The following is a 27,610-nucleotide window of genomic DNA, read 5'->3' as shown; positions in this document are numbered from 1 at the left end:
TATTTGGTATTACTAAACACGCACACACGTTCGGAACATCTGTAGCGTAGTTGTAACGTTTCAGACAAGCATACATCTTCTTACGTTCATCTTTTCTCTTTGAGGTATTGGTTCAAACCCGGCTCAGCTTTCACGTTTTTTTTTATGTAATACTTAGTAAAGTTTTTGTCACAATTTTTTCGTCCACAAAAAAAACAATAAAAACAATAATTAAACGATCTTCTCCCCAAAACAATAATTGCAACATCATATTTATTCACATAATAAATCTATTCCACTCATAAAATTGATTCCTTCGGGTCTTAATGCAACATCACCGAAACATTCAAGTTTCAATGTTCATGTTGGAAATTGAACAATAAACAGTTTTGGGGACACATTGCTTTATATAAAACCTCATGTTATTATAGAAATATACACAAGACGTCGAATGAAAGTATGCGTAAGGAATACTCTTGAAACTCTAGAGTTGTAATCATGCGATTTGTTTTTCATAGAGTAATCTGTTATATTCAAGGTTAATTATTTCAAATTTTTTGTATTCAGTAAATATCGTACTTCTGTGTTCACTTCAACAGAAAAGAAATTGAGCGGCTAGGATTTGAACCTGTGATCTTTCATTTTAGATAAAAAAAATACACGTCTTACCAACTGTTCTACAAGGAAATAGACAAAAAGTTTCCTAACATGGTTGCGGCAACAACCACCTGCCAGTGCTCCAAACATTTCTTTGCCACAGATTGTGGATAAGTTCCTCTCTACACAAATGCCCGGTATTTTGCAGTGTATTTTAGCTCAAATTTTGCCTAAACTCATGCGAACTTTGATGAAGAGGATTTACCGGGATATCAACGAGGTTATTTCTGGATAGGCTTCCGAGGTTTCGAGAGCTCTTTTATCTTCAGGGATTGAAGGGATGACGGATAACGTGCTTGTTACTGGCAAGCGTGGTCGTAACTGCGATTCCTCATGCTGCCGAATTTTATTTTCGGAAGGAGTATGGCATCGGACGTAAAATATATATATACTGTTCTTGGATGATCTCTCTGTGTATATCAGGAGGTGGCAGTAATGATGAAGCGTTTAGAATTTTCGGAAACCATTTCAATTATATTACTGAATCACGTGCCACGTGGAATGGCAGAATCAAGTAACGTATAAGCAAGTCTGAGGGTGGCTGTTTTGAATATTGCGAATTTGGTGGAAAGTTCGTTAGATATACTTTCTGTTGAAATAACAGTATTATTTTGTTGAAATTAGACAAGTATTTTGGATATAAAGCAGTGCCGAATTAATGATCATTCTCAAGTTTTGCATTTATTAGATGTCACGTAATATATTAATAGTTATTAGTAGATTTTTATCGCATCGGCCTCGGTCGCAAAAGGTATTTACTTACGTTTATTGGGGATTTATTATTAGATTTAGATGCATTGGAAGATCGAAGTGAGGGGAACAAGAACAGTCATTACTAAATAAACGACATCACATAACCAATCTTAGCGAATTGAATACATTAAACTCTCCCGTTCGTTACAAAAATTCAATACATCAATGTAGTGGATTATTTCCTATTATAATTGTGTGTGTTTGTGTGTTAGTATTTTGAAATAATTAATATTTTAGTTGTGGAGTGAAGAGCGTACACAATACTTATCTTAAATTCCATTACTTGATTGATGATTTGGTTTAATTTACTTCGCCTTTGTGACGTTTTTGGTTCATCGCGAAGATGAGAATGGGTGATGGGATGATGAAATTGATGAAGGAACACTTACAAAGAACACCCATGCCTGACCAGGATTCGAACCCAGGATTAAATACCATTACCTACAGCATCCTGAATGCATATATATTATATGTAAATTAGTCATAATGTGTGTTAACTCAGCTTATGACGAATAGCTAAAATACAAAAAGTTTTAACCTTAAATCCTGGCAAGCAACTGAATAAGCATTAACCTTCTTAGGGAGAAAATGTGCAGAAGAGACATCCCTTGAAGTGTGCATCGGATATTTTACAGTGTTGAAATATCAATTGTCTCTGTTTAGCACACACACACACACACACACACACACACACACAAAAAAAAAAAATAGAGGGTGGGATTTGAACCCGCGACCTTTCAAGTATGTTGAAAAATATGGATACCAGCGTCTAACCAACTGCTCTACGTTAACTTAATGACAACATTCCCTTACAAACACGTAGACGTTTATGATAAAATCGATCTTCCTGTGTTCCAGCATGTTTTCTCCACAAGTCGTGAAATAAATGATTTCTTTTAGATCTGTTCGATATTGTGCAGGGCATTGTAAATAAAATGTCGCATAAACTCCTCAGAAATTTGCCTCTTTCTACTCAAACTTGATGGCGATTTACTCCAGGTGGAGAAAACCCCTGTTCAGTGTTTCAAACCTATGTGATATCAAGTCGAGCACGCAGAATTGTTACAATTTCGCACGATTCTCATTCTTATTCTTATTTCAATTTACTATTTCAGTTTCAGTGTGTATTATATTAGCGATTGATAGTTTATAAGTTCATGGAATGTGCGAAATTGGAATCCTTTCACCGCAGCGTTTTTCGTCTAGTTGAATGACGAACTCAAAGTTGGCTACTCTCAGCTGGCGCTGAAGTGCAATGTTGCTAAGTTTACGATTTTCGGACTTAGAATTCTTTCGGGGCGGTCAAATAAGAAGTTGAGAAGTGTACATAGGAAAGCGCCCTTACACAAGTACGGCTGCTGTAATGTGTATCCGACGGCAAAGGATTGTAGGCCAATTGTCTACACCGTGTTCACTGCCTGTTTTTCACAATTCCAAGGTAATCAATTGAAAGAATAAACGGAATACAGCATTTGCTTCAGCATCAACATAATTCCATTCCTTAAAAGAATATTGAACGCAGAATAAAAAATAAAGAAGAAAAATAGCGACGGACATTTTCTACTGTTTCTTAATTGTTAATTGCAAAGAATAACTTGTCGCCTTGTAATCAAGGGGTACCACCCTGGTGTTGACACAATGCACAATGGTTGGGATCCCACTTAAAACTGAAGGTCCAGTCCAGATTAGCCTTACCTGTGCATAAAGTGGACTTAAATCAAACAAACAAAGAATAACTTAATCATTTATTTTATCTTCATCGTTACAGAGATTGCTATGAAAATAATGAAAAATGAAATGATTTTTAAGAACATAGAATTCACATAGCGAAAGCTGCCACACAAGCTGTTTATCTCAATGCTGCCGTGACTTGACTCCGAGAACGAGTCCTGCATTTTCGCTGATGACGTAGCGTGTTTCAAGATATTGACGAATACTTTCACTCCTTTTATAAGTGGCTCGTTGGTCTAGGGGTATGATTCTCGCTTTGGGTGCGAGAGGTCCCGGGTTCAAATCCCGGACGAGCCCGCTTTTTGTGCTCTTGAACAACGAGCAGAAAGAATATATACATAGGCTATATAATGAGATAATGTCTCTTTAGAGTTCACCTTTTTCTGTTGGACTCTAAACTATGGTCCAAATGCAAATTATTTAGTCCTCCACCGTGGCCGTGTGGTCTAAGGCACCTTTCTTTGGACGGCGGCTGCTGGACGGCATGGGTTCGATCCCGGGTTCAGCCTCTGTACGTTGCCAGTGGCAAGCCACCATCGTGAGGAAATTGGGGAGCTCAGAGTGAGTGAGCGTAATCCGGTCGCGAAGTCCTACAACGGCTTGGGGTTGGTCGGGCCGACCACCCGTCCCCCTAGTCTGGCTCTAGATCTCCACGCCCCCCCCCCCCCCGGTGGCTACAATTATTTATTTACATGGCGAGGTTCAGCCTGACACATCTGCCACCTAACCCGAGCCATTCAAATTTATCAATATGAATGCAACATAACATTGTTGTTAAATTAATATCTTCCATGTTGAAGAAAAGAGATTATAGGAAAAAATCTCATTTCAACGAGAAAAAAATAACGTTAGGGTCGATACTACAAATAGCAAATTAAATTTGGCATTTTTAATTGTCTAAATACTCGTAAAATCAAAAATCTTAATACGAAAATATTATCATGATATGAGCTTCTGAGATTAAGAAAAAGAGCTTTCTTGTCTTGCGAGAGAAATTACATTAAAATTGGTATGCATTAATAGCCGTAATTGATTGTTGTCTAGTAGTATTGAACGTCCGACACAATATTTTCTGCAACTACAGTAAAACATCGATAATCCGGACCCCGATAAGCCGGACTTCGCTTAATCCGGACAGGCAAAAGGCAAAGAAAAAAGCAGAATGCAAGGTTTTAAATGTGGCTAGAACTCAACAAGAGAACTTCCCGAAGAAAAGGCAGTCAACCACTGATGAAATTCTGTTTCCCGCAGACTTTGTACTGTACTGTATACAGTATTTAGGCATATGCCCTTTAAATACACCATAATAAACGTGTTTTGTTGCTATAAACGGAGTTTTAATGCACTTTCTACTGTTCTTTTAGGTTATTTCAGTTAATCCGGACTTTCGTTAAACCGGTCAACTTATCCCCCACATTAGTCCGGATTAACGAGGTTTTACTGTATAAGGAATCACCTCTTTTCTTTCTACTTCCCTCTATCATTCCCACACGCAGGCACAAGCATATACCCTTTCTAAATAGCGACGGACAATTCATCTACTGTTTCTTAATCGTCAATTACGAAGAGCATAACTTGTCGCCTTGTAATAAAGGGGTCCCGGGCTTGATAGCCGGCGTTGACACGTTACACAATGGTTCGGATACCACTTTAAACTGCATGTACAGTCCCGATTAGCCTTTCTGTGCATAAAGTGGACTTAAAGCTTAAACAATGAATAACTTAATCATTTATTATCCTCACTGTTACTGAGATTAATATGAAATGAATCCCAAGTAATTCATAAGAACCTACAATTCATGTAGCGAAAGCTGCCACACAACATGTTTATGTCAATGCCGTGACGTCACAGACTAGACTCCAAGAACGAGTCCTGCAATTTCGCTGATGACGTAGAAACTAAGGAATTCTTTCTCTACTCTCATGAGTGGCTCGTTGGTCTAGGGGTATGATTCTCGCTTAGGGTGCGAGAGGTCCCGGGTTCAAATCCCGGACGAGCCCACTTTTTTTCGCTCTTGCACAACGAGCCGAAATAATATATATATTGAGGTAATGTCTCATAAGATTGCACTTTTTCATGACCTCTGTAACAGAGGCTCTGTTACACTACGAAGAAACTGAGCTCTAAGCTACGGATCAAATTCTTTATTCCGTGCGAGGTTCAGTCTGATACTGTTCTGCCACCTAACCCGAGCCATGAAATACATTCAAATTTATCAACCTGATGTGCGGTTATAATATGAATGCAGCATAATATAAAACATACGACTTAGCTACAGATGACTAATTTATCAAATTGTAAATATTATGAAAATGTTCATTATTATAGATAAAAATGAAACAAATTGAAGTGATGAAAAGGCAAATGCATAAGAATGAATTAAAACGAAAAATTGCACAAGAAAGCAGCTTAAAATGTATTCGTAATTTTTTTGACACATTAAAAACCATAAATACTTGAGAAACCATTCTAAACCTTCAATACGAAAAAGCATGGGCGTATATATAGTTCATGTAAGGGGGGTTCAACTTTTGGTATGATTAGGGTTGCTATATTTCATAAGTAAAAATCCGGGACACTGCTGACAGGAAGCTTGTTGGGGGGGGGGAGGTGCTGGACCCGACAAAGTTGTGTGTATGTACATATCCATTATCATATTCTTTACACTTCTTAAAAAGAAACAGAAATCTATTTCGAGTGTATCATTGACATAAGCGTGTGCAGACCCTATGATTAGGGGGTCAAGAGTCTTGATGAAAGTTCAGTCTGGAAAGAAAAACCTAATTTTATCTCACTCTTTTAGTTTTATTACATTGCGGGTGTGTACATATATAATATTATATATCGTAAAACATGCTAAGGATGATACGATATATATATATATATATATATATAGTATACATATTATTTAAATACAGATAATCAATTCATCTTCCCCATAACAAATCAACAGCAAAAATGTGCGCGCACTTTCCTCCGAACAATTAATTGTTCCTGCATTTTAGACAAAACTGTTTAGCAGCAACAGTCTGAAGTTCTTAGTTGTTATTGTTTCTCTCCCTCTCTCTCTCTCTCTCTAGTAATTTACAATGCAGTACAGAAAAGAATGAGAGAGTGAGCGAAGCGAGCAAGAAAAGTTCCTGATCCAAATTTTTGCAAACTGAAAACAATATTGTTTTAATAGGGCACAAAAATTCACAGGGCACCATGGCATTCATTCTCTTTACATTTTTTTTTCATTTAGATTCTTTGGCGGCGAGGGCCAACTCCCGATAAAATTTTAAATCTAGGGGGCAATTACCCCTCTGTGCCCCACCGCAGGTGCTCTTGGCCGCCTGGAAGAAATAATTCAAGAAATACGTAAAAACTAATACCATCTTGAGTGTTCTTTTGTCCTGTTACTCTTAGATTCTGCTAGCCTTGCTATCTTTTACTTAAATGTTTGCCCAACTTGCTCCCCAGAATTGATCTCCGTGCACTGCACCCCTTACCCCGTAGTTACTTTGAACTTTCATCAGCTTAAAATACTTCATTTTCTTTGAGAGTATAATATCGTTTAATAACGGCAATAAGATTCCTCTACTCTAAATTTCTAGGTGAAAGTATAATAGGGGAATGGACACATGGAAGGGGGGCAAGGATGGCCACACTTATCCCTTAGAAAAAGAATGCCAATCTAAAAGTATATATTTCACACGTAAAATTTGATTTCAGTTACAGTAATTTACATTAATTATTATAATGGGAATGCGCGAATGCGAACATTTCAAATTCAAGTGGTGTTTTTTGAGGGAGCAACACTATTATCGGGGTAATATGCCCCAAGGAATAATACCTTGCTTGTCCCTCCGTGGAAAAAAATCTGCGGACGTCCATGATTAGGGGGGGACAATTTTTTTTAATATCTCTTTTAGAATACTGACATGTTCATAGTACTGAACAATCCACCTTTTGAGGTGCCCAAGATAATCTTGCACTGCATGAAAACAATTGGGTTAGAACAAGTGAAGATGTTTCAAACTCGCCACAGGCTACACAATGAAGAAACTGAAGAGCTTGCTGAAATATTTCTCTGCTACTAGTAAATTGTAAAGTCCGTAAAGTTTCTACAATTAGTGAATACAATTCCACAAATCACACTACTTAGTATTGACACTTTTCTGTCCATCTAGTGTCAAACAACTTGAGAATGTTACGATCTTTACCTGGTTTTCTGGCACTGCGTTTTTAAAAACCAAATTCCTTTAAGAAGACTCGAAGGAAAAAAGTTATGACTGACTTGACAGTCCCAATGAAGTTTCTTATCGCAGAAATTCCGAAACTATCAGGAAATTACAGACATTTGATCTGCAGTCCCATCTAATGTGTGAAATTACGTAATTTTCTTCCCATTCGTATCCCGTCCTATACGTCTCGAATTTAGGAGAATAAGATAAGTCTGAAGAAATTTTTATAAACAAATTGGTAGAACAGGTAATCTGGTAATTTTATTGAACGAAAAGGGGGGTTGGACCCGTTGAAACCCCCCCCCCTTAAATACGCGCATGCGAGAAGCTATAGTTTCCAGTTCACTTTGGTGAAAGTGCTACTGGAACGTCAACCTGTAGTAGCATTTTTGAATTCGTAATTTTGAAAAACTGCATCGGCTTCAAAGCTTTTTAAAGGTTGTTCAAAACTATAAAAAAACCATATATCATTATGGCATAGGAAATTTTCGAATTCAAAATAAGTGCTGATATGTTAGCATTTTTTAATTTGAAGTTTTGAAGTCATCCTTCGGATTAAAAACTTTTTAAAAGTTGTACGAAACGATATACTAGATTACGAAATGGCATAGTTTTCGTTGACGTTGGTGATCAATTAATTAAACTCACGTAAAAAATTTATAATTTCTGAACTGCGCAATGTGTTTACTCACATTATGAATCTAGAAATACCTGAAATAGCTTGACCAGGCCTGCTGTAATGTGTACCCGGCGCAACGGATTGTGGGGCAAATGTCTATTCACTGACTCTGCTTCCCACAGTTCCATGGTAATGAATTAAAAGAAAAATGCCCTAAGCAGAGGAAAACATCGCTTCAGCATCAACATAATTCTAATCTTTGAAACAAAATTGAATGCAGAATAATAAACTTTAGCATTTCTACTGTTACGGCGGTCGGTCCTCATTCTGGCAAGAGAAGTGGGGAGCGGGAATTACGCCGCAGACCAATCGGACAACAGCGGTGGCGCCCAGAGTTACGACGCGGCGGTAGGAAGTATTACGCGCACCTCGTTCTACAGACTGCTGCGTTTCTTATCGTGCTGGATTGGTCACTTCCCCACTCCCCACTTCCGTTGCCAGCATATAAGCGCCCGTCGTAAGAAGTGAAAAGACCTATAGCAATAGGTTTTCGTAATCCATTGTTTATTAAAACCATTTCCTACCCAAAAATTAGCCTACGAGTTCAATTTTGCAATTAGCCATTTTGTGACTCTTGCCAGAGCACTACGACCCCAGGGGTCCTGGGTTAGAATCTCGGCCTGTGCATAGCATTCTCTATGATTGCCTCCATCATCTCATCATATCATCACTCATCATCATAGTCGCGATTAGCCAAAAATGGCAGAAAAGCGACGCTAAATAACAATTTTGTGTTCAAAATTTGCACAAACACTACTGCTATAAGGTGCGAGGGGGAGAAATCGAGAATAATGCTTTTACTCGCCAATCCTTGGACGAGCATTTCCTGATTTCACCTGCTTCCCACGCTCAGCAAATTCTGCCCACAATGAACAGTGCAACTAAAATGGGGAAAAGAGGAGGTATTTTTTTTTCTAGTAAAGAGAGGAAAAAAAATCACCGAGTCAGGGTGTGGTTCCTAATCGCTCGAGTGCGACGAACTGAAACCGCAACATTGCTCCGTGCATTCTCATTGGCTGATATCAGGATTCAATGTACGTGTAGGTCTGAGTGCCCTATTGTGTGTGCTAAGGTCAGCACAATGATCTTGTCGAACATCACGGAATGATATCATAGAGATCTAAAGGACACGTACTAAATTTTAAAAAAGTGAAAATATATTTATATTGTAATCCCCTTAACTGTATTTAGAATCAGATTTGTTTATATTTACATACATACACACGGATATATACATACATACATACATTGATCGATTGATTGATTTAGTTTATTTTACTTCGCGTTTTGTGCCTCTTGGCTAATTTGCGAAGATGGGGATGAGTGATGAAATTATGAAATTGATGAATGGACATTCACAAACAACCAAGCCCGACCGGGATTCGAACCCGGGACCCTTGGCGTCGCAGCGCGATGTGCTAACCACTCGGCCACAGGGTCGGGCACGTACATACATACATATGAGTGTGTGTGTGTATAACCAAATATACTATATACTATATAAATATAGTATTTTTATACGTGTGTGTGAGTGTGAGTGATAAAGTTGGCGTAACCAGCTAAGCTGAACATCCCTGGTTCAGAGTTTGGACAATATAGAGATGTTTCATTGTCTTTGAACCAGAATATATCCCATGTCTAAGGGCGCCCACAGAGGAAGGGGGCAGTTGCTTCTCCTGAGATATTTGGAAAGACTTCGTATAATTAAAATCATACAGGTAAGTAATAAATGTGTCACCTTCGATTTCAAAATCAGCTGGAAAAAAAATGTTAAAGGACCACATGATACATGTCCAAAAATAAAATATTTTTCTTTTCTGTTGATTTGTTACAGTGTTAGAAGCTCACGAAGGCAGACACTATTTGTTAAAAAAATTAACACAAGGAATATAATGCAATATTCAAACAACTATAAATCAAAAACAAGAAATGGTAGAGACTTCACGTTTTAGAAGTACTTTGAACAAGCTTTCAAATAAAGGAAACCATTATTGTGTTTTGATTTATAGTGGTTTGAATATTGCGTTATTTTCCTTGCGTTAAATTTTTTACCAAATAGTGTCTGTCTTCGTGAGCTTGTAACACTGTAACAAATCAACAGAAAAGAAAAATATTTTATTTTTGGACATGTATCATGTGGTCCTTTAACATATATTTTTATCAGCAAAATCCGTGATGGTGAGTTGACAGCACCTGTACGTATGATCTGAGATGAAATCACCCAATGGTGAAAATGTGCGTGAAAACATGTACGAAGGGACAGCAGTTTAAGTACGAATGCAAGTTTTCCTAGTGCTGGAGATGATTTATGAGAATTCTCTTAACTGGGGGGAAAGTATCACTTCACGTTTCCCCCACTATAAACACTGCTGCCCCCGTTGAGAAAGGATCCTGCGGGCGGCGTTGCCCATGTCTAATTCATCCCTCATCCTCATCGTCGATATGAAGTTCAAAGCGTAAGAATGCGATGTAAAATAACCAAAAATAGATTTTCTCCTCCTGTTCATTATTGTACTGCAGTGACTAGATCAACCCCGTGTCATCTCAATAACACACAATTATACATATATGCCAATAAAAGATTTAGCGATTTGGGAGTGGGCTTGTGTAAAAGTAGAGTAATATTTTGATCTTTAAATTTTCTGGTATAAAGCAGTATTCAAATTCGTAATAAAGCTCTTATATAAATATTTATGTTGTTATAACTAATTGCTATTTGCTTTAATAATATTGCTTTCATGAAAATGAAAGTATAATTCATTACTCTGACCATTTGAAAGACATATGCGTACATATTCGGGTTGTAGACCTAAATAGTAGATTGATTGAATGGTTTGGTTTATTTTACTTAGTTTTAAGTCACTTATGACTAATCGCGAAGATGAAATTGAATTGATTGATTGATAGAGTTGGTGTTTTAAGTCCACTTTATGCACAGTAAGGCAAATCGGGACTGGACCTACAGTTTTTAAAGTGGAATCCTAACCACTATGCGCCTCCACCGGGTATCGAATCCGGGAACCCTTGATTACAAGGCGACGACGCTACCACAGCGCCATCGGGGAGGCTCCAAGATGAAATTGAAGAAGGGACACTCAGAAAGGACACCCATGCCCAGGCCGAGATTCGAACTCGGGATCCCTGGCGTCCTAGCGCTCTGTCTTAACCACTCTGCAACGGAGGCCGGCTTCTAGATCTAAAGATCGATGTATACAACGCATCCTTGCATTCAGATTCCACCATGAGAGTCTCGGCCTCACCGGTGGCCTAGTGATAATGTCATCGCTTTGTAATTAAAGGGTTTAATTCCCTGTGAAAGCACTTAGTGTTTCGAATCCCACTTTAAACTATATGCCCAGTCCTGATTATCCTATCTGTGCATAAAACGGACTTAAAACAAAAACTCAAATAAAACTAAAAACCCAAATAAAATTACAATTATGTATATGTACACACACTCTGGATGATGATTACATTGGGTAATATTCATATACTTGTGTAAAAAAAAGACACACACATCTCCCTCACTTATACATACATACATATATATATATATATATATATATATATGTGTGTGTGTGTGTGTGTGTGTGTGTGTGCTTTTGAACCACAATGTGCTTCACCTGAGTGTCGAACCCGGGACACCTTGATTACAAAGCGCCGACGTTACCACTACGCCATTAGGGTGCCCCCCCTCTCTCTCTGTATCTATGTGGATCCTCCAATTCTATATTTCGTGTTGTTTGTACAGGGATAAGAATATATAGTTTTCTGATTGTATCTCACAAGTCAGAAAAAAGAGCAAGTTTTACTTAGTTAGAGAACCCTTAAATAGATCAAAAATATAATAATTACTTTCAAGAAGAGCAAGTTCATGTAGAGTTGTTGTTACAGCATTAAATCTCATCATTGAATTCTGCTACTAAAATCTGATTGATTGAGTTGGTGTTTTAAGTCCACTTTATGATCAGATAGGTTTGATTGATTGATTGGTGTTTAAATCCAATTTATGCACAGTAATAAGCATTATCGGTACTGGATCTACAGTTTAAAGTGGGATCCGAACCATTTTGTGCCTCCACCGGGTCGCGAACCCTGAACCCCTTGAATATGCTCAGGTAGGCTAATGGAGATTAGAATTACAGTTTAAAGTGGTATCCGCTCCCTCCAAGGAAGGGACAGTTTTACCTCCCTCATAACAATATAGAATAGTCACAAGTTCAAGGAGCAAGTATGGTTTGGCACTTTTCAATGTCAATTTAATAGGCGAAAACACATCTGACTAATGTGAAACTGCCAGCATGCTCCAGATTATTTACATTCCGAGGGTCACTATTTATATTTTGAGTCTTGGCAACACTGATTGAAGTTAGGCGCGATTTGACGTTTGCACGGAATCGTCTGGCATTATTGACCATAACGTACTTCAAATGTTTTGTCAATAGCTTCATTTGTGTTGTTTATGTTGCCTTGGAGATTGCGCGACAACAATAAAATGGAATTAACTAGTGAACATTTTCGTGCGATAATTTTTTACGATTTTCGACGTGGATTATCAAGAAAAGAGTGCATCGATCAACTTACTTCCACATTTGGCGATGAAGCCCCATCCTTTGCCACTGTGAAACGCTGGTATAACGAATTTAATCGTGGCCGCCATTCGCTCACCGACGAGATTCGCGAAGGTCGTCCAAAATCAGTTGTTGTTCAAGAAAACAACATTGATGCTGTGCAAAACCTAATACTGCAAGATCTTCATGTGACATACTGTGAGATTGAGGCAACCATAGGCATTAGTTCCACCAGCATATATAAAATATTACATGATCATTTAGCTGTGAGAAAGGTATGTTCTCGTTGGATCCCACACAATTTGACAAAAACTCAAAAAGACGCTCGCGTCAATTGGTGCAAACAAATGCTCAATAAATACAATCGTGATGCTTCAAAAGACGTATATAAGATTGTAACAGGTGACGAATCATGGATATATGCATATGAGCCGGAACGTAAACAGCAGTCGACTGTATGGGTGTTTCAAGATGAACCCAATCCAACAAAAGTTGTTCGCGCTCGAAGCACATCGAAACAAATGGTCGCCTGTTTTTTCGGGAAAACTGGTCATGTGGCAACTGTGCCTTTAGAGGAACGTAGAACGGTCAACTCTGAATGGTACACAACAATTTGTTTGCCAGAGGTCTTCGGTCAAATACGGAAAACAAACAAACGCCGTCGGATCATTCTTCATCAAGACAATGCCAGCTGTCACACATATCGTCTAACAATCGACTTTATGAACAGTCAAAAAATCGAATTGATGGGTCATCCGCCGTACAGTCCTGATTTGGCACCCAATGACTTCTTCTTGTTCCCGAATGTCAAGAATAAATTTCGTGGACAACGATTTTCGTCGACGGAAGACGCCGTTGATGCGTTCAAAAACCATATTATGGAGGTGTCTCAAGAAGATTGGAAAAACTGCTTTGACAAATGGTTCGAACGAATGCAAAAGTGTGAATACTTCTAAAAACAATAAAGCAGTTTTCAATGCTAAATTCCTGTTTTTTGATTGTTAGGCTCAAAATATAAATAGTGACCCTCGTATAACCTACAAACAACGACTGGGGTTTCGTCGTGCTGACAACACTTCACCCCGTAACTGGTTGGATGATTGGACAGGTGGAAGTGAGGCTGGTAGTCGGCTTGTCCTCACCGGCTGTTGCCTCACGTGATATGTTTATTATTTATGTAAACAAATACTAAATAGTTTAAATAGATTAATAAATATATGTAAGAAATTCATTGGACGGAGAAATTTGCACCATTGCATATTTTCCACATACTGTCATTCAAGGTGGATAGATTTAAATCAAGATGTAATAAATGATTTATAGAATAATGTAAATAAGTATTTTGTAGATATCACAATCACTTTTGGTGAAAGTACATTAATCTCGTAATCATTTAATGGCGATCATTAGGGTGTAAGAAATAAAAGGGAGGCGACAAAATATATGTACTGATGGTGTGAAGCTCATACAAATGGAAATGTAATATATATACTGTAAACACACTTACATTTCTCTTGATTGAAAATTCAATAATTTTTATAGGAAAAATAACGAACATTTTGTGTAGAAAAATATACAAAATACAAATCATGTTAAACCGTAAATAGTGTAATTATCATTAAACTGTAAATTAACATGGCAGCTGATATTTTGCAAACTATCATTAAAAAATTGCCAAAATTCAGCTACAAACACTATAAAGAATATTTTAAGTTACAACTGTAGAGTACATCCATGTTTAATTTTCAGTGGAAGAACGTTACTGAAATTATTATAGTTTCATTAACACACTCAACATTTCCATAACAGGTTCATGTATGAAATAACAGAAACATAAAAATGTACGTTTACATATTTTTTTTTATTTCCTTTAATCAAACTATTCAAATATTTTAATGGGCCGATTACTAGAAAAAGCCTTCCTATAAAAAACATACATCTGTATTCTATGTATTGTACCAAAAACCATAGAAGCAATTTTAAGCGTGGTTTCTAAAAGAATTAAAAAAATAGTTTTAAATAATAAATCTGATTTAAATAAAAAAAATTAAAAACATTGTTTTAATAGACATCCTAATTTTTATCCACCTTGCTGTCATTGGATATCAGAATTCTTCGGATACTAATGAAATAAATTACGTGGCTATCTGTAATCTAGGATATCATAATATCTATCATCTGGATTATCTGAACTCCCATTATCTTATAGTAGCCTTGCTCATTATGAACATCCTGCACAAGTAAGAGTCAAAGTTGTCATTTTTTACACTGCTGCCATGCCACATAAAAAAAAATACCTCAAAATGTTGAGAAGAAATGTAGCTGAAGCGAAATTTTAGCTACAAGCTACAGGAATTTTGTAGCTTCGCTACAGCTACAGCTACAACTACAATTTTAAAAATGGAGCGCCGGTGCAGGTACAGCTACAAATTTTGTAGCTAGCTACAGTAGTGACGCTACAAGTAGCGCGCTACTTCCGACTAGGGATGGCCAAACGGATCCGAATCCAAAAAATCCGGATCCGGATCCAAAAGTTACGGATACGGATACGGATCCGGATCCGAGAGCTTCGTATCTCAATCCCATTATAATATTACCACACCTTAAAAGGTATTACGATCTTCGATAAAAAAAAAAATCATTAGTTAGTCCTTCAAGATTTCTTTTCCTAAAATACCTTGCTACGCATCGGATAATCTTACTTGTTTAACATAAAATGTCAGAGATGATTTTGTAAATGCCATTGAAACGAATATGTATTCATTCGAATGTATTGGAAATGGAAACACACATAAATGTGAGACATTCCATTCCAGGATGAAACCTTTAACACATTTAACAATATAGAAATGTTATACAAAAATTATACAATTGTTCTACAGTTACAGTTTTACAAATTAAAATAAAACATTATAATATACAGGGTGATTGGTAATTAGATGTATTCCCTGAAAGGAGTTAAAGTAGTGACAATTTGTAATAAATTTGACCATATGATACCCCGTCCGAAAATTAGTAGTTTTCGAGATAATCGAATTTCAATTGTTTTTTTTTTAAAAATGACAATTTTCCACATAAAAAGATGAATTGAGAAAAAACTGTTCATTGTATGGAACTTATTTCAGCGTTTTCTGATAGCTAACAAATAAGTGGTTCGTTGAAAAAAAAAGTTTTTCCCAAATAACAAACACCCCGATTTGAAGCCTTGCGACTTTTACATTTGGAGCCACATGACAAGACACCGGTAAACTCGCAAGAAGAGCTCAGGGAGAGGATCTTAACAGCTGGTCAACACATCAAGGACACCATCACATCACGAGTTAAGAGACCAAATGTCCGTAAAAACCTGCGTGCCTGCATTCGTAACGGAGGTGTGCACTTTGATCAAGACGCGTAATGTTCTTTAATTGTATTGTTCATTGAATCCATTCACATGAAGATGCATGAAGTATTATTCCTTGTACACAAATGTGAATGTTAGCAACATTTGTAGCTTGTTGGATAGCAGATGCCACAAGGAAGTAATTTAAGTAGTTTGTACGCTTCGTGTCATACCATTTTTGTTATTAATACGTTGCCAAGTAAACTAAGAGTGTATTTTTTATCATCACTTGTAAGTTTAGACACACCCGTTACTTACATGTGATTGTTATTTGGGAAAAACTTTTTTTTCAACGAACCACTTATTTGTTAGCTATCAGAAAACGCTGAAATAATTTCCATACAATGAGCAGTTTTTTCTCAATTCATCTTTTTATGTGGAAAATTGTCATTTTTTAAAAAAAACAATTGAAATTCGATTATCTCGAAAACTACTAATTTTCGGACGGGGTATCATATGGTCAAATTTATTGCAAATTGTCTCTACTTTAACCCCTTTCAGGGAATCATTCACCCTGTATACAGTGTATACAAAGTGTAAGACTAACAAGGGAGGTTATCTAAGTGTCCCCCTCCGATGTTCATGAAACTTGGCAGGTCTATAGCTATAGAGGGGTCCAATGGAAGAAATACGTGTATTTTTTGTTTCGGCTAAAAAACTGTTTTAGGGGGCAAACCCCCTCAAATGTCAAAATGAGGACAAATTTAAGTGCGCATTTGACCCCTGTGTCCCCCTCCGATTTTCATGAAACTTGGCAGGTGTATAGAGGGGCCCAAAGGAAGAAATACGTGTTTGTTTGTTTTGGCTAAAAAACTGTTTTAGGGGGCAAAACCCGACTCAAATGTCAAGATGAGGACAAATTGACGTGGGGATCTGACCCCTGTGTCCCCCTCCTTCCCATGAAATTTGGCAGGTGTAAACGTAAACTTGCAGGTAGGTTAGATGGACGTTAAGTTTAAACTTGGCAATAGAAACGTGGTCATTAGTTCGATACCTCTTTCTGTGTATGAGGTTGTGTCTTCTTAGGATGCAAATGTAGTAAGTGTCTCTAAATTATGTATAAATCTTATCAAGTTTTAATGACCTAGATTAGAACCAATCTTCTACGATACTTAGAACCACAAGGCAATATTTTAGGTTAATCACTGGTAACATATATTCACATTTGCATACCCCCAAAAAACTCTCCCCCAAAAAACTCCTTCCCAAAATGAAATCATAAATACGTCAGTGGGTGCCCCCCCCCCACTTCAAAGCAAAAAGCTTAATTCGCACAGTGCTGGAACGTTTAGCTTTAGCTTCAATACTACCATGGTGGTCACATCTAATACTCCAACAGCTTTTCGCAGTCCCCTGTAGCGGAGTGGTTAACACAGCGTGCTACGACTCCAGAGGCACCGGGATCGAATCCCGGCCTGGACATGGTTGTTCTTTATAAGCAGTGGCGGCGATCAGGTTCCAAAATCGGGGGGTGACAAGGTCCCAAAAGGGGGGGGGGGGAACAAAGGCAGTATATTTTCCTTTGTATATAAGGTTTAGCAAGCGGGGAGGAAAAGTGGCAAAAAGTGGTAGGGCAACTGCCCCTCGCTCCCTAAATCGCCACCACTGTTTATAAGTGCCCCTTCATCACTCATTTCATTGTGGCGACTAGCCAAAAGTAGCAGAAAAGCGATGTAAAATCACACAATTCAATGAATCCAACAGCATTTCGGATCTTCTCTTTGTTCCATATTTTCGGGATCTTGTCCCCCTTCAAAAAAATTCTGGGTATGGGCCTGCATACGCTCCAACTAGATAATAATTGTCTGTTTGAAATATGAACTGATTTATAGCCTAATATCACAAGCAGAATTGTCTGCAGAATCTACACATTTTTAGCTATACCCTGTTCCCTTATCTCTGGAGCAAGCGAACCAAACCAAGTCTCTGCGCTAGTGACGCGTGATGGCTCCACCAATGAACACGTGAGAGGAACGGGATTGCGTGGAGGGGGATAGCGACTGCAGTTACCAGCCTTCGCTCTGCCCGCTCGATCCCCCCTTCTCTGCAGCAATGCTCGGCTTTGCTGCAGAGATAACCTGAACAGGGTGGAGTTTCCTTTCAGTGATAATATGCAACGAAATGGAGGGTTTCAGTGCATTATTGTGCATCGTAGTTACCGAGTCGACGTTGACCTTCAATACACGAGGTCGTATATAATCAACTAATTGGAAAGATCACATCGTTGACTGCCAAAATACATAGAATTGTTGCCATCCTTACTGACCTTGCCTGCTGTCGGGTGGTTTGAATTAACATCTGAAAATCGCAAACTGTTGTAAAGGTTAAATAAAGAAAAAAAAGAGAAGGTAGGCAAAGGGAACCACTGGGAAATCGATTTTGTCTCGGTCGCTGGTCATCAATGAACCAGACTGCTTCTCTTGTACGCCGGAAAAGCTATTGTAACCAATACGGTGGGCTGTTCTAGAAATAAGGACACATAGAAGCAGTGCCGGGGTTCTGACGTAAACATGGCAACTTACCATTCATGTAATATAGGGTTCGTAAATATGTGTACATAAAACAATAAATAATAAAACAATAAACGTAGTAATTTGATGGCATTGATAAGGGAAGATATTAACGCGGTGGTTGTGGCTATATCTGACGGTAACTACGCACGAATGACAGAATGTCTTTTCCTGGAACTTACCATCAACAAACAGAAGCTACTGCTGGCTGTTGCGTACCGTCCACCTGGAACGTGCTTTGTGATTGATTGATTGATTTAGTTTATTTTACTTCGCGTTTTGTGCCTCTTGGCTAATTTGTGAAGATGGGGATGAGTGATGAAATGATGAAATGGATGAAAATGGACATTCACAAACAACCATACCCGACCGGGATTCGAACCCGGGACCCTTGGCGTCGCAGCGCGATGTGCTAACCACTCGGCCACAGGGTCGGGCGGAACGTGCTTTGTAAATTATGAGGAGGAACTGGCTAAACTCATTCCCATGTACTCGCATGTATTATTACTGGGCGATCTGAACTTTCATTTAGAAACTGACAAACCGGAAGTAAATAAATTCCGCGCTGCTATCTCTTCTTACAATCTAAATATTTTGAAGCTCGATCCTACCTTCCACACGGCTACCTCGCATTCTTGGCTAGATGTCATCTTAACAGGAGACTGCTCTCGAATCACCAAACATGGACAAACGAGCGCCTGCGGTCTCTCGTTCCACGATCTTATTTACGTTGCTTACTCGCTCAATGTTCCGAAATCCAAGCCAAACATTAATTGAATACCGCGATTTAAAGAAAATTAACCCCGCTTCACTAAACGAAGATGCTACAAGAACCCCATGGAATTCAATAAACAGCTTCACTGATATTAACGATAAGCTTAATGAATTAAATAGTCTAATCTTACACCTTTTCGACAAACATGCTCCACTAAAGAAAAAACGCGTCACGCGGCCTGCTTCCCCCTGGATGACCGACAGCATTCTCGCACTTATGGCGGAGCGCGATTCGATTCACCGCAGGTTTAAATCTGACAAGCGCCTCAAATCTCCAAATACTTTAAATAGTTTTAATGACTACCGCGTGTTGAGAAATCAATGTAATCAGGCCGTGCGCAACGCAAAGAGAAGGCTTTCTTACGAATTATTAAATATGCAAGGCAACCCCCGAATGTTGTGGAATAACTTAAGAAATCTAGGGCTAGGAGAGAAACGTAACCTAGATCCTACTCTTGTTTCGTCCCTTGATGAATTAAATACGCATTTCTCTCTCTCTAATTCAATGAATAACGATGCTAAAAATGTTACTATTAGAGCTATAGCAAACCACAAAACAGAAATGATAGAGTTCAATTTTAACCCAGTCTATGAGTTCGAAGTTGCAATTGCAATCGGTCGGATCAAATCTGGTTCTGAAGGAGCCGACAACCTCCCATTACAACTAATAAAGCTGATTTTACCTCATGTATTGCCATACATCACTGACATTTTTAATCTTTCTCTGCGCTCTGGTATTTTTCCAGATAAGTGGAAAATTGCACACGTTCTTCCTCTTGCCAAGACTGACCCCGCCGCTTCCATTGACAATTTCCGACCTATCAGTATTTTTCCCGCTCTATCGAAAGCATTAGAATACATTGCTCACGACCAAATCAGCCGACATACAAATGAAGTTCTGGCTCCGTTTCAGTCGGGATTTAGACCTAATCACAGCACTAGCACCGCCATGACTCACATAACCGACGACGTCAGACAAGGTATGGACTGCAGACAGGCGACAGTTTTAGTTTTATTGGACTACACGAAAGCTTTCCAGTCACTCGACCATGATATTCTCATTTCCAAGCTAAAATCATTTTTTAATTTCACCACCTCTGCAACCGACTGGGTCAAATCCTACTTAACTGGACGTAAACAAAGGGTGGTTTATAATGGCAAGTGGTCGGCGCTATCTGAGATCACTTGTGGCGTTCCGCAAGGAAGTGTACTCGGGCCTTTATTATTTTCTTTATACATTAATGACCTGCCAAATATCTTGAAACACTGCCGTTATCACCTGTATGCCGATGACCTCCAGTTGTACTATTCTGCACCCCCAGTAACGTTAAGCGATGGTATTTCCAAGGTTAATGAAGATATAGAGAGGATTGTTAACTGGTCGCTAGACAATGGCATGTATATTAACCCTAATAAAACACGAGCAATTTTGATTGCTTCCGATAAACTGAAACGTTACGTAGATCTTAACATTCTGCCTTCCATTCTTGTAGATTCGACTCACATTCCATTTAACCAAACTGTTAAAGATCTGGGAATTGTATTAGACGGAAATTTATCATGGTCACATCACACAAGTTCCGCGTGTAGGAAAGCCTTCGCATCTCTGTATTCTATAAGACGCATGGGTAAGTTCCTCTCCACCTCTATCAAAGCCAAACAAACTATGTCAGTCCCTAGTCATATGTCATTTAGATTATTGTGACGTAGCGTATTCCAGCTTAACAGTTGAGTCAGCTAGACGTCTGCAAAGTGTTCAAAATGCCTGCGTACGATACATTTTTAATTTAAAATATTGGGACCACCTATCATCTTATTTTCTCAAATTGGAAGAAAGACGAACGCTGCACGCTCTGATTTTACTTTACAAAGTTCTCAACTTCAAGTCACCTTCCTATCTCCTCTCTCGCTTCCAATTTCTTCACGAATTTCACGATAGCGACACCAGCTCCTCATCTCTCTCTATCCCCGTCCACAGATCAAACTTCTTCTCCAACTTTTCTCCTATCCGCTGTAGGCTGTGGAACCAGTTGCCAGAAAGCACTAGAGCAGTAAGTTCCGTCGCTTCCTTTAGCAGACGTGTTCGCCGCTCTCTTCAGAGTAGTCGTTAGATCTTCCCCTGTCAAGCAGACTAAAAAGCATGTGCAAGTGAACGAATTCTTAAAATACCTTGCAGTTACTTAAATACAATTTTAAATTTTGCATTCTTTCATTCCATATTTAGTTTTTTGTGTATTATATATTTTGTATTTTGTGTGTTATATTCAGGGCTTTAAGACTTGTGTGTATGAGTATAATGTATGTGTGTGTGGACCTATGTGAAATGACTTAGTGTACTTTGTGTATAATATAATAATGTATAGTTTTAAATGTATGGTTGAGTGGAAGAAAAGGCTTTGTACGGCCTTAACTCCGCCATTTAAAACAAGGCATTAATAAATAGCACTGTAAAAGTAAAAAAAAAGAAAGGACCACCTTGTTTGATTACTTTAGTTTGTTTTTGTTTTAAGTGCACTTTAAGCACAGAAACGCCGATATGGACTGGGCCTACAGTTTAAAGTGCGATCCAAACCACCAGGAATGCAATTTGAAGTTTGGAAATGTTACAGGATGAAGCACAAAACATTTTTTTCAATGCTGATTTATGCGGGACTACAATTTTTTTCTTAAATTAAGCATGTTGGGATGTAGTACACCACCCCTACAACAGCGTGGCATCAAAATCTCAATTTTAAACAAAAGTGGGCTTTGTTTATCCATTGTACTCTCATTTGTTACGTACTTTAAGTTGGCTATCATGGAATAGTTTTTCGGTTTGTAACTTCTGTTTAATACTCCACACCACAAACTAAACATCAATTTCTTTCTAACCACGAATTTTTCTTCCCTATATGTGTGGTACGGAGAGATACTAATTGTATTAGCTATTGTAGCCTGTGTTATAACGATCCCAATGACTTTCACTGGGATCCTTACAAGCCAGACTTAAAATAACAATTCAATTCTAACAATTCATACATTTCTTTTCGCAAGCATGTGTATTTTATGTTCAACACACACACGCCCTTACATAGAGGTAGATAAATAGAGGGGGTCTTTGGTATTTTTTGTCGGGGAAGCCCAGAATTTGTAGATCCGGCACTGCGAAGAAGAATTTAATTTAGTTTTATGTTGACGGTGTCATTAAAGTCGAAGAAGATAAATTTTAATATAACAATTTCACTGGGCAAATTTTCAATGCCATTTTCTAAGATTCTTGTTATTGTTCAACAATTTATGCTCCTAATTGCTCATTGTAACAGTGTCGGGCGTTACCCCCACACCCCCTATATGCCTTCATGGCGTGGTGCTATGCACAGGGGAACACTTTACTTTACTTTAACAGATTGTTCTGCAGGCTTTTTGTTTAGTTGTTCTTAGTTGTGTAACGTAGCTATTCTAACTTTTGAACTAATCATTACCGTGAGGTCAGGATGATTTTTCATCAGATGAAAGACAACACAGCGTAACAGTCTAACGGACATACCTAGTTGAGACTCAAACCCAATACGATCACCGAATTCATGTATCAATGTGCCTAGCATTGTCCAATCACATACATAATTTAACAATCATGAGCAGTTGTCACACAACCCCTCATAAGAATCATAACGTTTAATGAATGAGGACCTGAGAAATATAGTAGAACCACTTTTTTAAAGCAGTTTAAGAATATCAGTTGCTACTTTTAGCATCCAATAGAAGGCATTTTTCTTTCATTGCAAATTTGTTTTTAAAGTAAATGTAATACAATAGAACATAGGTGATGTAAAAATAGTGGCAGTTCACAGTGACGTGCGGTGACGTCGACACTTGGGGTAGCAGTCAGTGGCGTGCTCAAGGGGGTTGGGCCCACCCTCCTTTAGGGCCCAGTATTCCTAAAAAAAATAATGTCAATAACAGGAAAAGATTGCAAAATGATGAATGAGTACTAAAAAAAGTACACGTAAACCCCACCCACATTCAAAAATAAAAAAAAAAAGATTTGATTTGACTACTAAGCTAGAGATCGTGGGTTCGAATCTTAGCTTGGCCATGGGTATTCTTTGTGTGTGTCCCTTCGTCAATTTTATCGTATCATCTTCGCGATTAGCCAAAAGTGGCGGAAAAACGAAGTAAAATAAACCAAATCAATCAATGATTTGATTTCATTTTTGTTACTTAGCGTCGCCTTTTTGCCACATTTGGTTAATTACGAAGATGATACGATAAAATTAATGAAGGGACGAACACACAAAACACCCATGTCCAAGTCGGGGTTTGAACCCGGAACTCCTGGTGTCGTAGCGCGCTGTGATAACCACTCCCCCACGGTTGGTTGATTTGTTTTAAGCAGAGTTTATGCACAGAAACAAAACACACTTTCTTGTAGTTTCTTCAATAATATACATTTGGCTTTTTGAGTTCTGAGATACATTATTCATTCCAAATTATTTCATTATTCACTGCAGAGTACAACACATAGGACAAGAATGCGCACTCATCACGGGTTCGAATCCTGGACTGGATTGTTCATATGAGGTCCCTTCATCAATTTCATCATATCATCACTCATCCTCATTTTCGCGATAACCAAATGTGGTAGAAAAGAGAAGTAAAACAAACCAACAACAAATACATCCGTATTTATAACTGTTTGAGGCCAAGAGTAGTATATTTAAAAAAAAAACTACTAAAACGAGAGTGAGAGAGAGCCAGAGCACATATTCGTAATTTAATCATTATATATTCCATATTTGAAAGAAAGAAAAAGAAGGCATAACATTATTGTCTGCACATAACACGTTCCCATTTCATAAATAATAAAACTACATCCCATATTATACATACATATTGTACAACGTGTAAAATTTTGCCCGGAGTTATTTAGAGGATTTACAAAAAAAATTATGAGAAACCAATCCCCTATCTGCCCTATAGGAGATAGACTAGGGGACCTGAAACCCTGGGTTTTCAACCATTGCAGCGGGGGCGAGGAGGCGAGAGAGGTAGAGGTAGAAATCTTCCTTTTCCTTCGGCCGGCCGTTTCTACCTGGAAACTGGTCTGGCGGAAGAAGAGCGATCTAGGGTATCCAGCCAGCTTCGCCCGCACCGCGGATCACACCGATGGACGAGAAGCGCGTGGAAAAGAAAGTGTTGCATATGAGCTGTGGTGGCTTTAACAAGACAATAAATATTGTGATTTGAATATAATTCGAAATGTGAGATTCATTGATCTATCTCTGCTAGACTAGCTACTCCTCAGTGCACGTCACTGGCAGTTCATGAAAAGTAAACAGACACCTTCCAGTCACTCGCATAAATACTAGGGCTGAGCCGATACTCTCACCGATACCCACAGATACCAATGCCGATGCCGATGCCGATACCGATACTTGTATAATTCCAAATGTAAAATAACAAAGGTTATATTATACATATATATACATTATATGCGTGTGTCTGTATAATTATTATTATTACATTTTTACATTTTATAGGTATGAATTTCTGACGAGGGGCTGAATAAATTAACCCACCAAACGATGCTCTGTTGCAACGATGCATCTCAACTTTACGTTTTTATTAAGTGACAATCGATCAGATGTTTCAAATATTAGAGAAATATTAAATGAAGCTAAGAGCAAGGCAATCGTGTGGTTGTCGTCCTCCTCTCCGCCAATGTTGAAAAATGAGATCATGCCTCTTCAACTTCCTCTAAAACTAAAGGATCACTCTTCCCAAACTAACTTTAAATCATCCGTGAACTCAAAAATAATTGGCGATTTACCAGCCCCGGACACGACTTCTAAAAATAACAGTAAAGCTGTAATGTGAAACCAATCTCGTCTCTTTTTTGTCCTTTAACAAAGAGAATAATAATTAGTAAACGAAATGTAAGGGGAGAATGAAAACTTACCAGTCTCTTGCTTCTATATCAGGCGATTGACTTCAGTAGAGTGACATTCCGAAGTGACTTTGCTTTCGATATACTTTCGGCAAATGATTTCTAAGAAAAATGAAATGCATAATTCTATCGCTTGGCGTGGAAGGAAATCCAAACCCATCACTACACTTTTGAGAAACTAACTGCTGTCATCTCTCGTTCAAAGAAAATTATTCCCCTGCCGCGTTCCTTGTGCCGTAAAACACCTGCTGAAACCAAAGACAGTGGAAGGATTACCAGCAGGTGCCTCGTTGGCTTTCGGGACCTCATTGGGGTTATTGTTACAAGGGACAGCATCTGTACGAACAAAGCCTGGTAGACTTTGAAGATAACTAAACAGAAGCAGCCAACTTCTATGGGGATAATTTCACGTTACCCTTGATTTGCAAGATACTCGACCGCGAGTCTTATCTGTGTACAGATCTTTGTGTCACGCACTTGCTGTTCACGGAAACTTGAGTACAGGTTCATTTAACAAATGCACAACTATTTTTCATTTTTTTCAAAACCAAAGGTAATTTGGAAAAGGTGAACGAAACTTTAAAATGGAAAAAGACAATTGGTTTTTGCCGCGCCTCTAGCGAATCAAAAACAATGGTATCGGCTAGTATCACAAAAATATCAACCGATACTTACCGATACCGATACATCGGTATCGGTATCGGCATCGGCTCAGCCCTAATAAATACATAATTGAAATGTACAATATTACTTGCTATCAAAAAACGTAACTTCTTATGGAGCAAACGAAAATATTGGGATTATTCATTTTCTGTTATGGACAATTAATATATTTTCAAATACCTCTGGTTGTTGTAGATTAGGCACACACAGGAGATATACTACGTCTGGTCGAGCCTGCATTTTTTGCTGAAAATTTCTACCTCTGGTTGTGTTATATACAGCGTGGTTACAAATTATTGGACGATTTCATAAGGCTTATTTTCATTAATACTGAACATCAATAAACTATCTTAGTGCCATTTAAAATAGAAAAGTTGGAAGTTTTCGAAGTTGTCATGTGATTTTTTTTTTCTAGCGGTGTTGGAGAAATGGCTGCGCTGCCAACCGATCGTAGCTGGTGTGTGATTGAATATGCACGAAGAGACAGTGCTGTTGCTGTTCGGCAGGTATTTGCACGGCAATTTGGATGTCGTGCTCCCCCCGCGTCGTCAATCCGTAGGTGGTTCGAACAAGTTCGCAATAGAGGATGCATCTGTCATCAACGAAAAGGACGCGCAGGGAGGCCAAGTGTAAGTGAAGAGACCGCCGACAGAGTCTGTGAAAGTTTCACACGGAGCCCTTTAAGGCAAAAAGTGTATTCTCTCTACTCCAGGGAAATTACATAATTAATACAATGCTTACACCATCTACTTTGGTCTCGTTTCCTTTACATTCATTTATAATTTTGCCATTACTCCAGTGAGCTTATATTGGTCAAATATTTCTTCTTTCATCTAATCAGAACACAATGTCGAGAAAACCAGCAGTTGATAAGTTAAAGCCTCAGAAATATGTGAAGATGCAAGACACCATGCTGCAACCGACGACAAGAGTATGTGTAAACATTGATTGATTGATTTGCTTTATTTTACTTCGCTTTTGGTGCCACTTTTGGCTAATTTGCGAAGATGGGAATGAGTGATGATATAATGAAATTGATGAATGGACACTCACAAACATCCATGCCCAGGCCAGGATTCGAACCCGGGATCCCTGGAATCGTAGCGCGATGTGATAACTGATAACCACTCCGCCACAGCGACAGGTTAAAATTATATTTGAGTTTTTGTTTTTAGTAATGGGGCTGGACCTACAGTTTAAAGTGGAATTCCAATCACTATGTGCCTCCACCGGGTATGCTAAAGTTACATTTCAAATATTTTTTCCTGCTAGGCGACTTCCTTCCATGTAGGACGAAACCTTGCCCCTCTCCTAGGAATGACTCTGGTTTCACAAATGTAAATACTACTTGTAGCCTAATAACTTACACTCCTTTTGCATAGGTAAAGAATTTATTCCATACATTTAATCATTTTCGCATGAATTAAACAGCACATCCCAACTGTTACTTGCACGTTCACCTAATAAAGTACAGTAGTATGAAAATTCCTTCTTAAATTAAAGGAACAAGACAATACTTACATTCACTATACAAAGCGAAGTACACAGTGAGTAGTAAAGCATGGACAGGCAAATACAATGAAAGGAAGGGAGAGTTAAATGAGAGAAAAATGGGGAAATTATATCAAGACTGACACAGGAAAGAAAGGAGAAATGAAAGAGAGGAGAAAACCTTAAGCAACAGCAGATATTTGAGGGGGCCAAGACACTAGTTCATTTCCAAGGTTGCGATTATCAAGAGGTAGAAGAAGACACGTA

At 38.3% G+C, this 27,610-nt stretch overlaps 2 non-coding genes across 2 annotated transcripts; both read left to right on the top strand.

The window, feature by feature from the left end:
• The first annotated feature begins 3,345 nt into the window (after positions 1-3,345).
• Positions 3,346-3,417, top strand: TRNAP-UGG (transfer RNA proline (anticodon UGG)). The gene has a single exon. It is a non-coding gene; the product is annotated as a tRNA-Pro (tRNA).
• A 1,632-nt stretch (positions 3,418-5,049) lies between these two features.
• TRNAP-AGG (transfer RNA proline (anticodon AGG)) lies at positions 5,050-5,121 on the top strand. The gene has a single exon. It is a non-coding gene; the product is annotated as a tRNA-Pro (tRNA).
• The last annotated feature ends 22,489 nt before the right edge of the window (positions 5,122-27,610 follow it).

The sequence above is a fragment of the Lepisma saccharinum genome, chromosome 11 (genome assembly GCF_977018435.1).
Source record: "Lepisma saccharinum chromosome 11, izLepSacc3.1, whole genome shotgun sequence".
NCBI classification, from domain to species: Eukaryota; Metazoa; Arthropoda; class Insecta; order Zygentoma; family Lepismatidae; genus Lepisma; species Lepisma saccharinum.
Note: the sequence above shows the minus strand (reverse complement) of the source record. Positions and strands in the feature narration are given on the sequence as shown.